Source organism: Dreissena polymorpha, chromosome 1 (genome assembly GCF_020536995.1).
Source record: "Dreissena polymorpha isolate Duluth1 chromosome 1, UMN_Dpol_1.0, whole genome shotgun sequence".
In the NCBI taxonomy this organism is placed as follows: domain Eukaryota; kingdom Metazoa; phylum Mollusca; class Bivalvia; order Myida; family Dreissenidae; genus Dreissena; species Dreissena polymorpha.
The window spans coordinates 204,715,899-204,730,370 of record NC_068355.1 but is presented as its reverse complement, the minus strand read 5'-3'; the positions used below and the strand labels follow the sequence as shown (position 1 = coordinate 204,730,370).

At 38.1% G+C, this 14,472-nt stretch overlaps 1 long non-coding RNA gene across 1 annotated transcript; it reads left to right on the top strand.

Moving 5' to 3' along the window:
• Positions 1-8,882: 8,882 nt before the first annotated feature.
• On the top strand, positions 8,883-9,869 carry LOC127864719 (uncharacterized). The gene is made up of 2 exons (XR_008042231.1): positions 8,883-9,098; positions 9,582-9,869. It is a non-coding gene; the product is annotated as an uncharacterized LOC127864719 (long non-coding RNA).
• Positions 9,870-14,472: the final 4,603 nt, after the last annotated feature.

Genomic DNA, 14,472 nt, shown 5'->3' with positions numbered 1-14,472 from the left:
TAAAAGAAAGTCTCTGGGACAACAGTTTACGCTCAAGCATAAGCCCAGTTTGGGCAGAACATAGCATATATAATCGTTTTCCATACTGAGCAAACATTTCAATAAACTGCTGCGAGTAGATTGTCCAAACATTTGAGATGGCTGACCCGCGCGCTGTTGTTGTTATTGTCGATGCTGTGCGGATGGCTTTGTTGCTTGGATACTGTGGGCTCCCTTAACGAGTAGCCCTGATTTGGCAATGTCTGATGGCAACGCCACCAGACAATTATAGGTGACCGTTGTTATAGTGAAGCTGAACACCACCAGACAACTATAGGTGACCGTTGTTATAGTGAAGCTGAACACCACCAGACAATTATAGGTGACGGTTGTTTTAGTGAAGCTGAACACCACCAGACAATTATAGGTGACCGTTATTATAGTGAAGCTGAACGCCACCAGACAATTATAGGTGACCGTTATTATAGTGAAGCTGAACGCCACCAGACAATTATAGGTGACCGTTGTTATAGTGAAGCTGAACACCACCAGACAATTATAGGTGACCGTTGTTATAGTGAAGCTGAACACCACCAGACAATTATAGGTGACCGTTGTTATAGTGAAGCTGAACACCACCAGACAATTATAGGTGACCGTTGTTATAGTGAAGCTGAACCCCACCAGACAATTATAGGTGACCGTTGTTATAGTGAAGCTGAACACCACCAGACAATTATAGGTGACCATTGTTATAGTGAAGCTGAACACCACCAGACAATTATAGGTAACCGTTGTTATAGTGAAGCTGAACACCACCAGACAATTATAGGTGACCGTTGTTATAGTGAAGCTGAACACCACCAGACGATTATAGGTGACCGTTGTTATAGTGTGAGATCCCCGCTGTGAAAGGAAGATAGAGATTAAAATCAATTGAACTCCACGAAATATGACTTTTCAGAGTTGTTTTAGGGGGACTTGTTCACAGTTTGATGAAATGACGAGTTTACAATTAATTAGCATTATCACAATTAAACAAGATGTGTTTGTGAAACACAATGTCCCCCTATATGAGGTTTGACCTTGAAGGATGACCTTGACCCTTCACCACTCAAAAAGTGCAGCTCCATGAGATACACATGCATGTGAAATATAAAATTGCTAGCTTCGATATTGCAGAAGTTACATTATATGATAATTTTGACCCATATATTTGACCTAGAAGGATGACCTTGACCTTGACCTTTCACCACTCAAAATGTGCAGCTCCATGAGATACACATGCATGCCAAATATCAAGTTGCTATCTTCAATATTGCAAAAGTATTCATAAAATAAGCGATTTGGGTCACATATATTTGACCTCTGACCTTGAAGGATGACCTTGACCTTTCACCTCTCAAAATGTGAAGCTCCATGAGATACACATGCATGCCAAATATCAAGTTGCTATATTCAATATAGCAAAAGTTATTGCAAAATGTTAAAGTTGGCGCAAACCGACCAACCGACCAACCAACCAACAGACCAACCAACCAACAGACAGGGCAAAAACAATATGTTTCCCACTACTATAGTGGGGGACATAAAAAAGAATTTATTCGAAATGTTTAAGCAAGCAAAATAGCCCCCTGATGAAGGGGTGTTAAAATTTAACATGACTTAAAATAATATTTGTCCTTAAATGGATTATAATCAACTTTCATAATGGCTAAATAATACAACATTTGTACAAATTGTCCTCGATAATTTTGAAAATGCAATAAGCACTATTTTATTATATGATGGACTTGGTTAATGATTCTTGTTTGTGTTCTAAAGTTGGGAATATAAGCATGTTATCTGTGTTCTTCAAGTTGATGACACAGTTGAAGGTAATATTCAATTGCTTAAGAGGTGTGGACAATGTTTGTTTTTGTTCCACCAACTTATAACACAAACTTTTATAAAGACCAACAGACGAAGCAACTGACAGCGACTTATTGTTCCCCTTTAGAACTATCGTGACCAAGGTATAATGATGTATTTATTATTTATTTAACATTTATGCAAGGCCCCTAAATTGTTTGAGATAACTAAGTCCTCTATACAAGTAGTAATGAAAGTGCAACAGTAGGCGTCTGTGGTCAAAATGATTGTATTAAATCCTGCATCGTGCTAAAAATACGAATCTACAGCTAACCTGGGACGCCAGGTTGTTCCTCTGCTGCTGGGAGAAGCCCCTGACAACAGAGTTAAGACCCCCTGGGCATCTTGACCCCTTCCCAAGTGCTCACAAGGATTGGGCTGGGGGGCGGCTATTGTTGGAGCCCTGATTGATACTGGGGTGATATTGGTCCTGGAATCCCTTTTCTCTGAAGGGTCACATTAATCGCAGTGCCACTGTTCATTCCGGAAAGGGCGTCATGTTCATTGATAAGATGTCCTGTAAAATCGAATATAAACACAGTGGAACTTAAGTTGCATCTGCCAGAAATCATTCTTATCATCACTTAAAGGTCTTTCATTAAAATTAAGACACAGGACTTAAACATTACACAGCAATACACAGTTTAGTGTATGAACTGTTGAGATAATTACGCCTAATTGCATACATTCTGATGGCATTTATGCACAGACAAGGCACAATATTTCAGACGGTTTACCCAGTTGTTCACTCAAAACAAGAAAGACAACAAAATACAACCGTTTAAAAGACTGGGTTATATTGATCCCGAGTGCAATAGCAGAAAAGTTTAATTTGGTCAATTGTTTCTTAGTTAAAGAGTCATATTTTGGAAGTGCTACAGGCATGCTGGCTGGTTACTAAACTGGTTCGGGATATTATGACCACAAACATTATCAACAACTGTCATGATGATCCAAGCTAAACTTTTGTTCTTAAGACAGCATGCATTATAGTGGACACCAACAGTTCACTTGCAGCCGCTAAAAGTTTTTCTATAAAATCAAAAACAGTTATGCGTTTACGTTTATTGTTTCTGGTTTTGTTTTTGTTGAATAGCCCCATGTAATACTTTCTGCAAACATTGATGCCATTTTGGCAAAGACAAATGCAAGCAACCAGTGCTAAAGTTGGCGCAAAACAATCATGTCAAATTGCAACTAGTGAATGGAATAGTAACACAGTCATGAAAATTAATGAAAAATGCTTTAATTCGTAGATGTAGTTGGTTAATCAAGGTCCATGGACATAATCAGAATGCTGCATTGACCATGCAGTAAACGCAGTTGTAAACCCCTGAATTTTTGTCTTTGTCAACCATAAGCTTCCATATTGCTTAGCCAACAGATTTGAACTGAACCAATTTTGTGGCAACAATGTTTCAGAGATGGAAAGCTTCTGAAAATAATATAGACATGCAATGCAATCATTTTAAATCAACAGAGAATATGTGTTGAGTTAATTTCAGTATATTCTTAAACTTTATTACACAGGTGGTTATAGAGAAACAAATATGTTCACCAGGTGCATAGCAATGGGGAAAAGGGACTTTCTCTTAATCCCGGAGTGTTATAAATATGATATCCTAATATTTCATCACTTTACATTGACAATACTTAAAAATACATGAAAATTGATCAGATATCATGTTTTTGCGTAATACTGTATTAATGTGGGACCTTAGTCAAGTGGTGGGATGTTGGTCTAGGAAACGAAAGGTCCCAAGATAGAATTCTGCTCAGACCACAGAACTGTGCAACTCAACTCAAACAATTAATCCCATTCTTGTTCTATTGGGTACCTGTGAGGGAAATTAGCAAATCTGCTGTGGTTGCATACTGTGCAGAATGTAAACGGACGACTTATGTCCCAGTGATCTGGTGCCACAGTGTGCGTTTTGCAATGGTTAGGGGACTTACCTGTTGAGATGTAGTGGCTGAGTTGGTGTTGTTAGGATATTTCTCTGTGAACAGAAAACTAGCTCTTTGCGCATCACTGACATATGTCCCTGTAAACCAAATAATTAATGCATTCTGAAATAGCATCAGTTATATTGGAGGTCAATCAATGTTGTTTGATTAAATAATGTAAGAAATACATTATGTTTGAAGGCTCTTGATACAAATGAGGTATACAATAAACACTTCACACACACACAGCCTACTATATACTGTACACTTGATACAATCATTTTTCATCCATATCTAACCAATCTGCATTAAGTTACTTGTAACTCAAAAAGAGTTGGACGGACATAAGGAAGAATTGAAGGACAGAGAATTCTACAATTCTATCCGATCCGACCTCCCCCCTGCACCCTTTCAAGGAAATACAAAATGGCAACGATTATGAATATTTACAATTACGTAAGTTTAAGTTAGCAGCAAGGATAGAGTATTACCAATGTATAACACGCACACACTATTGAAATAAAAGTTTGAGTAGTAACACACTGCACATTATACACGGTTAATTACAGGACCAATGTACATTGTAGAAGAGGTAATATCAGCCCACTTGGCAGGACAGTTTGGAGCCCCAGCTTTAGACTGGCTGCACCTATCCGGGCCCAGCTTACCAGACAGCCTGTTGTTCAGCTGGGTACCAATCTATTGCATGGGATCCTGTAGGAACCGGCTCTTAAAACAAAATTCAGAAACTTAAATAAATATTGAAGGTAATAATTGTATAATGTACTAAAGTCATTTAAATAATTGTTTTGCTAAAATTAAATCAAATTTAACAAGTCTATTACAGCTGATTTTGTAAAAGATAAACGCTTTGTTCAAGAGCTGAATTTCGGCCGAAACGTACACAAAACTATGCCTTTACCTTCTATGATTAAACCTGATATTAGATCAATTGCTATTTATTTACCAAGTTGATTAATTTTAAAAACACATACTTACTATTTGATGCTTTGACCTTTTTCTCAATCAGGCAGAAACAATTAAAATTGATATCAGATCAAGTGCTATTTGCATTTTATTTACTATGTGTGATCAATTTAAAAGCACATAATTCCCATTTGATGCTAGGAACTTTTCAGGCACATAAAATACTGATGTTAAGTGAAGGATACGAGTCTCATTCTGGGAAAATAGGGCTTAATGTATGAGCAGTCTGCACAGGCTAATCTGGGATGACACTTTAATAGGACGTAATGTATGTGCAGTCTGCACAGGCTAATCTGAAATGACACTTTAATAGGACGTAATGTATGTGCAGTCTGCACAGGCTAATCTGGGATGACACTTTAATAGGACTAAATGTATGTGCAGTCTGCACAGGCTAATCTGAGATGACACTTTAATAGGACTAAATGTATGTGCAGTCTGCACAGGCTAATCTGGGATGACAATTTAATAGGACTTAATGTATGTGCAGTCTGCACAGAATATTCTGGGATGACACTTTAATAGGACTTAATGTATGTGCAGTCTGCACAGAATATTCTGGGATGACAATTTAATAGGACTTAATGTATGTGCAGTCTGCACAGAATATTCTGGGATGACAATTTAATAGGACTTAATGTATGTGCAATCTGCACAGGCTAATCTGGGATGACACTTTAATAGGTCTTAATGTATGTGCAGTCTGCACAGGCTAATCTGGGATGACACTTTAATAGGACTTAATGTATGTGCAGTCTGCACAGGCTAATCTGGGATGACACTTTAATAGGACTTTATGTATGTGCAATCTGCACAGGCTAATCTGGGATGACACTTTAATAGGTCTTAATGTATGTGCAGTCTGCACAGGCTAATCTGGGATGACACTTTAATAGGACTTAATGTATGTGCAGTCTGCACAGGCTTATCTGGGATGACAATTTTATAGGACTTAATGTATGTGCAGTCTGCACAGGCTAATCTGGGATGACAATTTAATAGGACTTAATGTATGTGCAGTCTGCACAGGCTAATCTTGGATGACACTTTAATAGGACTTTATGTATGTGCAATCTGCACAGGCTAATCTGGGATGACAATTTAATAGGACTTAATGTATGTGCAGTCTGCACAGGCTAATCTGGGATGACACTTTAATAGGACTTAATGTATGTGCAGTCTGCACAGGCTTATCTGGGATGACAATTTTAAAGGACTTAATGTATGTGCAGTCTGCACAGGCTAATCTGGGATGACAATTTAATATGACTTAATGTAGGTGCAGTCTGCACAGGCTAATCTTGGATGACAATTTAAGCACATACATGAAGCCCCATATCCCAGAACACCACAAAGATACTACTTATTGTTCTTGTTGCTGCTGCTGCTGCTGCGACTGGGCCTTAGACAGAGATGGAGCGAGTCCCGACGCCGAAGTCGCCACCCCAAACTCGAGAATTGCCGACAACTGTTGTTGAATGGCGTCAATCGCATACTGCTCTCCAGGCCTAAGGTTCACATTATTCGAGAACAACATATCGAGTAGTCACATTAATGGACATGTCACGCAACGCCTGCTCTACCTGTTGGATCAGATCGTTTCAGTTCGAGCGACTTGTCCGGCATAATTTGTCGACGCCCATCATCCAATTGTTAATAAGCGACATCGATGCTAAGACGGAAGTCAAACTCACCAAGGCTCTGCTGTTGGAAGTGTTGATGTAGCCAACATGGGAGGAGATATTGATAGGAGGCTTGGTAGTCTGACGCAAGACGTCTTCATGCTGAATTTCTTAAGCGAGTTGTAGTATTTGTGCAAGAAGGGGGTTGTCATCGACTTTCACTTCAATGACGTTTGTCATGTTTGCTAGTTAAGTTCACTGAAAAGGAAATGGAAAGTAAACTAAAACCGGATTGTTTAGTGACACATGAATAAGCCTTGCAACACCTTACTTTACAGACCTGTTTTTTAAATGCCAAACATTGTGCCTATAATTGATATTTAGAATATTGCCAATAATTTTTCACCAATTAGAACTCAAAATAACATAGTTTCAATGATTTATGCGCACCAACTCGAAATTGGAATTTTTGGGTTTGTAGCAAGGTGTAACATTTATTTTTTGTAAATCAAAAACAGGCATTACTTCAGCAATTTAGAATGTGAGACTGTACACCTTTAATTGTGTGACTATAGAACTTTAAATGTGAGACTACATCATTTTAAATGTGATACTAAGCAACTTAAAATGCGAGACAACACAACTTTAAATGTTACAATCTACATATTTAACTGTGAGTCTGCACACCTTTAAATGTCACAGTTTATGACTTATACCTGAGACTTCACAACTTTAAATGTGAGACAATACAACTGTATGGCATTTAATAAGAAACAATAGATGTGAGTTCAAAATAGTAATTAAACGTAGTGAAATAAGCAAACTAGAGCTTTGTCACAGATGTAACGAATACCTCCCATGCCGCATTGACACATAATATTTTGCATGTCGTCTTTACAAAAAACAGCAGACACCATGTTCAATTTTTAAAACGCACTAAGTGACCCCTTGACCTAGTTTTTGACCCAGAAAGGCCCATGTTCTAACTTGGCCTTAATATCATCTCCATAAAACTTCTGACCAAGTTTGGTGAAGATTGGATGTAAACTACTTGAATTAGAGAGCGGACACCATGCTGAATGTTAAATAATGCACAAAGTGACCCGGTGACCTAGTTTTAGGCCCTGAATGGCCCATGTTCAAACTTGTCCTAGAGATCATTTAGATAAAACTTGTGACCAAGTTTGGTGAGGATTGGAGGAAAAAACTACTTGAATTAGAGAGCGGACAACATGGTGAGGTTTAAAACGCACTAAGATACCCCGTGACCTAGTTTTTGACCCGGCATGACCCATATTCAAATTTGGCCTAGACATCATCTAGATACAACTTCTGACCAAGTTTGGTGAAGATTGGATTAAAACTATTTGAAATAGAGAGCAGACAACATTGTGATGTTTAAAACGCACTACATGTAAGTGACCCCGTTACCTTGTTTTTGACCCGGCATGACCCATATTCAAACTTGACCGAAACATTATCAAGATACAAAATCTGACCAATTTTGGTGAAGATTGGATAAAAACTACTTGAATTAGAGAGCGGACAACATGGTGAGGTTTAAAACACACTAAGTGATCCGGTAACCTAGTTTTTGACCCGGCATGGCCCATGTTCGAACTTGACCTACACATCATCTAGTTACAACTTCTGACCAAGTGTGGTGAAGAATGGATTTAAACTACTTGAAATAGAGAGCGGACAAAATGCTCAATGTGTAAAACGTACTAAGTGACCCTGTGACCTAGTTTTTGATCTGGCATGGCCCATGTTCGAACTTGGCCTTCATATCATCTAGATAAGACTTCTGACCAAGTTTGGTGAAGATAGGATGAAAACTACTTGAATAAGAGAGAGGACACCATGCGGAATGTTAAAAAACGCACAAAGTGACCCCGTGACCTAGTTTTTGACCCGGCAAGGCCCCAGTTCAAACTTGGCCTTAAGATCATCTAGATACAACTTCTGACCAAGTTTGGTGAAGATCGGATGAAAACTACTTGAATTAGAGAGCGGACAACATGCTGAATGTTTAAAACACACGAAGTGACCCCGTGACCTAGTTGTTGACCCGGCAAGGCCCATATTCAAACCTGGCCTAGACATAATGTAGACACAACTTCTGACCAAGTTTGGTGAAGATCGGATGAAAACTACTTGAATTAGAGAGCGGACACTAAATACGGACTGACAAACCGACTGACCCACAGACAAGTTCACTACTATATACCCCCCTAAACTTCGTTTGTGGGGGTATAATTAAGCCAGTTATTCTGATAAAAAACTTAAAAATGTGCTATAACAAGGGGCTAGCTCTGTGCAGAGTTTATTTTAACCATTTTTCGGATTGGGACAATTCGTAAAGAACCATAGCGTTTTGAATTAAATTGGGAAAATGGTTGTAGTTTTGGCTAAACATAATTTAATAAAGAGCTGCGCCATGAGCGCATGATACGCCCGTCGTTCGCCAATGAAGTAGTAAGGTAATAAATAACCCTTTGAATCATTTTTTTACTTCAGTTTATTTGTATTTGAATACATGGTTTATTTTATAAGAACATGAGCATGGAGCGCCGTCTCCTTGACATTCAACAAAGTCCCATAACTGTGGAACAACAATTCAGAATTCCGTCAAAAACGAAAGGGGATCAGGTTTTATCAATATTAAGATTGTGTTGAAATTTGAAAAAAATCCATCGAAGGATATTTGAGCTACGGTAGGACATTCAATGAAATAACGAAATTTTGACGAACAAAGTCCCATAACTCTGGAACGACAATTCAGAATTCCGTCAAAAACGAAAGGGGATCAGGGTTTATCAATATTAAGATTGTGTTGAAATTTGAAAAAAATCCATCGAAGGATATTTGAGCTACAGTAGGACATTCAATGAAATCACGAAATTTTGACGAACAAAGTCCCATAACTCTGGAACGACAATTCAGAATTCCGTCAAAAACGAAAGGGGATCAGGGTTTATCAATATTAAGATTGTGTTGAAATTTGAAAAAAATCCATCGAAGGATATTTGAGCTTCAGTAGGACATTCAATGAAATCACGAAATTTTGACGAACAAAGTCCCATAACTCTGGAACGACAATTCAGAATTCCGTCAAAAACGAAAGGGGATCAGGGTTTATCAATATTAAGATTGTGTTGAAATTTGAAAAAAATCCATCGAAGGATATTTGAGCTACAGTAGGACATTCAATGAAATCACGAAATTTTGACGAACAAAGTCCCATAACTCTGGAACGACAATTCAGAATTCCGTCAAAAACGAAAGGGGATCAGGGTTTATCAATATTAAGATTGTGTTAAAATTTGAAGAAAATCTGTCAAAGGATATTTGACGTAGCGTACGACATTAACAGACGGACAGACGGACGCGGGGTATACCATAATACGTCCCGTCATAGACGGGCGTATAAAAATTGAGAATAAGTGCTATCAAGATAAATTGCACTAAGGTTCAACTTATAGAGCTGCATAAGGAAACAAACTCAATTTGTAACCTATTAACACATTGTTTGGGGTCAAACCTTGAATAGAGAACTTTAGCCAGTAATTATGGAAAAAATAAACTGTTTAAGATAAGGAATGGGACTCAATTTTGCCCCAATTTCGACAAATGAATAACACTGTATGATCTCACCTGAAGCTCAAGAAGCTGAGCTGATATGCTGGCCTCGCTGATATTGCCAAAGGCTGAATTTGAGTTCTGATTAACTCAATGTTGCAACCTATCAAAACATTCTTTTTCTTCCGGGGAAACCATGAATTGAGAACTTAAGCCAGTTATCATAAATATAGACTTAGATAAGAACGGGGCTGAATTTCGGCCCAATTTTTTTTTTATAATTAACACTGTAAGGTCTCACCTGAAGCTCTAGAAGCTGAGATTGACATGATGGCCTTGCTGATATTGCTAAGAGACGAGTTTGAGTTCTGCTTTCTTCAGGTTGCGAGTCGAAGGGCGTACTGGACCACACAACAAAACTGCTGTTATTTTTCAAAGCCTTCTCTTGCATCAATTCCATGTGAGGCCTTTTAGGCTCGGAGTGCTAAGTGCTCATAACAAAACCAGACGTGTTCACTTTAAGCACCTTGTTCAAAATGGTGGGCGTAATTTGCGTCTGTGGCACACCCCATGGATGTATGGATATCTTAGTGTTTACAACAAAGTCTTTACTGCCTTTCTGTGTCAGCATGGATGTATTGTGCTCTGTGTTCACAACCAAGTCATTACTGCCTTTCTGTATCAGCATGGATGTATGGTGTTCTGTGCTCACAGCCAAGTCATTACTGCCTTTCTGTGTCAGCATGGATGTATTGTGCTCTGTGTTCACAGCAAAGTCATTACTGCCTTTCTGTGTCAGCATGGGTGTATCATGTTCTGTGTTCACTGCCAAGTCATTACTGCCTTTTCTGTGTCAGCATGGGTGTATTGTGTTCTGAGTTCACAGCCAAGTCATTACTGCCTTTCTGTGTCAGCATGGATATATCTTGCCCTGGGTGTTCACAACCAAGTCATTACTGCCTTTCTGTGTCAGCATGGATGTATTATGCTCTGGGTGTTCACAGCATAGTTATAACTGCCTTTCTGAGTTTGCAAGGATATATCTTGCTCAAGGTGTTCACAGCATAGTCATTACTGCCTTTCTGTGTCAGCATGGAAATATCTTGCTCTGGGTGTTCACAACCAAGTCATTACTGCCTTTCTGTGTCAGCATGGGTGTATTGTGTTCTGTGTTCACAGCCAAGTCATAATGCCTTTCTGTGTCAGCATGGATGTATCGTGCTCTGGGTGTTCACAACCAAGTCATTATTGCCTTTCTTTGTCAGAAATATTGCCAAAAGTCCGTTCTATTATGATATTCAGGCTGCTGAGAGGACAATCTGGGGCAGTCCGTAACCCTACTGTTGTTCAAACTATCAACAGCAGATGTATCCCACTAGGAAAGCTTACGCTTTTATTGTTCCTTGATTTTCTTCCGTTCAATTTCTGTTTGTCCCATATAGATTGGAACAACTTATTGAAATTTTTATTCTTCATGATATTTGTTGTGATGTCCAACAGCAACAACTGACTGTTAGCGTTACCATAACTACTGCTATAACTGTTTGTAACTGTAACACTTGTCCCTTTCAGGCCCAAGCGGAACTCTAGCTTAACAAAACTACCCAGGCTTATGTTTGGAAAACGTGACGTGGGCATTGCACTTGTTCAGAACAGAATCATGCTCAGAATTTCCTGCAGAACGGAGTTGTTCAACGATGCTGACTTTTTGAGGCAGGCGGTCAAGGGAGAGGAGTTAGAAGTCAAGGGAGGGGAAGGGTCGTTCTGGACTGGGGCTCCTGCAGGTGGGACTGGTGCGGTTGCTGGGCCAACTCGATATCAATGCTGGTGCTCTGCTGAAAACAACAACAACACAGTGGGTGATAGGAACTTGTTGCAAATTATTTTACAATCTATCACAAATTATGCCTCTTGACTGGCTGGGAAGGTTTTCAACAACATGAATTTCTAATCTGGCATTTTATTGGTTCCTTGTCCTTAATAGCATGAAAATAAATACAATTAAGTCATTTTGTATAAAAACAAGAAAAGTGTTGGCTTATGCTATACTTATCTGTTCATTTATATCTATCATCTTTTCTCCATTTTCAGAGATGTATTTTTATAAGCCAATATGCGGATCACTAATGTAAGAAAGTGTCGTCCCAGATTAGCATGTGAAATTCACATAAGCTAATAAGGGAGGGTACTTTCTGACTAGACTGGATTTTCATAAAGAGGATTATTTGTTCAAAGAAAAATACCTTTAAGAGGAAAGTGTTGTCCATGATTAGCCTGTGTGGACTGCACAGGCTAATCTGCGACAACAATTTAAGCACATGCATAAGGCCCCATTTTTCCACATCACAGCTTATATATCTATTAGCCAATTTTTTGCTGCATAACAAAAAGAAAGAAAACCATCTGGTTAAACATTTAATATTTTTTTATTGTACTTATTCTATTAATCATGTCTACGCTGCTGACCAAGGCCTTTTTTCCAGACGCTAGGCATAAATGGGTTAATAGTCCTTGTAAATTTAACTTAAATGGGAAATTTGTTAGCTTTTGGGGTAATACTGTGAATTCTTTTTCTCAGCAAAGTAAGAAAATAGATATGTTTACGAGCACCTGCGGAAACATGTAAACTTCCTCACTCCACTGAAAACAATAATTGACTGTCTTACCCCAAAAGCAAACAAATGTTCCTTTTTGAATATTCTCAATAATGGCATCAGTTATATTAGAAGTCAATCAATGTTGTTTGATTAAAAATATATTTAAGAAATAAAGTATGTTTGATGTATCTTTATACAAATGAGATATAAACTAAACACTTGATACAAACATTATATGTCCCTTTGGGACTTAAATAAGGATGAAAGGAAGGACAGGGAGAATTACAGACAAGGACAAATTTGTATGCTCCCACCCCCACCGAGCCCTTTCAAGGCAATACAAATGGCAGCTATTATAAATAGTTTACAATTACATAAATGATTTGTTTTAGTTGGCAGTAAGAATAGAGTTTTATTAATATTAAACACACACAAACTGTAAAACACTACACATTATACATGGTAAATTACATTACCAACGTACCTTATTGACGAGGTAGTCTTGGCCCCTGGCCAAGAAAGTATGGAGCCCCGGATTCAGAGTGGCTTCATCCTGTGGGTAGTACTATTTGAACATTTGTCCAAAGGTCCTGGACCAGGAGGAACAGGCTCTTAAAACAAAATGCAGGAATTAAATTAAATATTGAAAATAAATGAAGAAAATAATTTTTAAATGTGCTGAATGCATTTAAATATTTTTTTACTCAAATAAAAGAGAATTCAACAATTCGATTTAAAGCGGGTATATACGATTTTTTATATGTGTTTAATTGTAATATATTGATAAAAAATGTTACAATAACACAAAATAGGCAAGAAAAATTATACATTAAAGCCGAATTTCATAAAATGCAGCAAAGACAATTTAGCGCCCCGAGCCGATAGTGACGTACATATTTTCCTACAATAACCGAAGCATTCGTCTTTGTATTATAAACCGTTAAACTACGAGGGGTGTTCCACAAGTTCGTGGATTTTCGCTATAACTTATTTGTTCGCTGGTAAAAGTCAATGAAATTTACATATTATACAAACCAATTATCACGGACTTTATATATAAGCTAAAAATGCATGAATTCCATAAAGCGCGTTTGAAACGCGTTGCCATAGAGACCTCAGTAACGACATGCGGCGCACGCGTGTATTTTATTATAAGTATGAGCGTTACGCGAATTTAAATTTGATTTAAATGTCGTTGATAAACAGAATTTACGGCAAATTTCACGTTACAGCGCCTAAGTCCTCCTTGCAGCCCGGATTTGGCCCCTATGAACTTCCGCGTCTTCCCGGAAGTTAAATCACAGTTGCGCGGTATTCGCTTTGCAAGTAAACAGGAACTTACAGTTGCAGCAAAGCGAATCGTGTTGTCTTTTGACGATGACTGGTATAGACACTTTTGACAAGTGGATTTCCCGACACGTAAAGTGCATTCGCGTTGGAGGTGATTATGTGGAAAATATTTGACAGTTGTTAACTTCATAACGTCATTGACCTTGAACAGAAACGTTACACGTGCATCGGTGTGCGCATTGTGCACATGTTTAAATCTCTGATATATATTTATTGTTTTATGTATTTCCATGATATTTGGAGAGTAGATTTGGAAAGGACGAAATATTCTTAAAATGCTATTTGTTTGTCCATTTATGTTACCAAATGAAAGTTATAGCGAAAATCCACAAACGTCTGTAACACACCTCGTAAGTTTAGATGCACATCGTACATGTATGGTATACATGCTGGCGAATTCGGCTGTACAGCCGTTTTCAATTTCAGAATTAAATATCTGGCTTATTTTGCATTTTTCGACACATGTTCTTCTTAGCTTTTATTTTAATTTATATTGA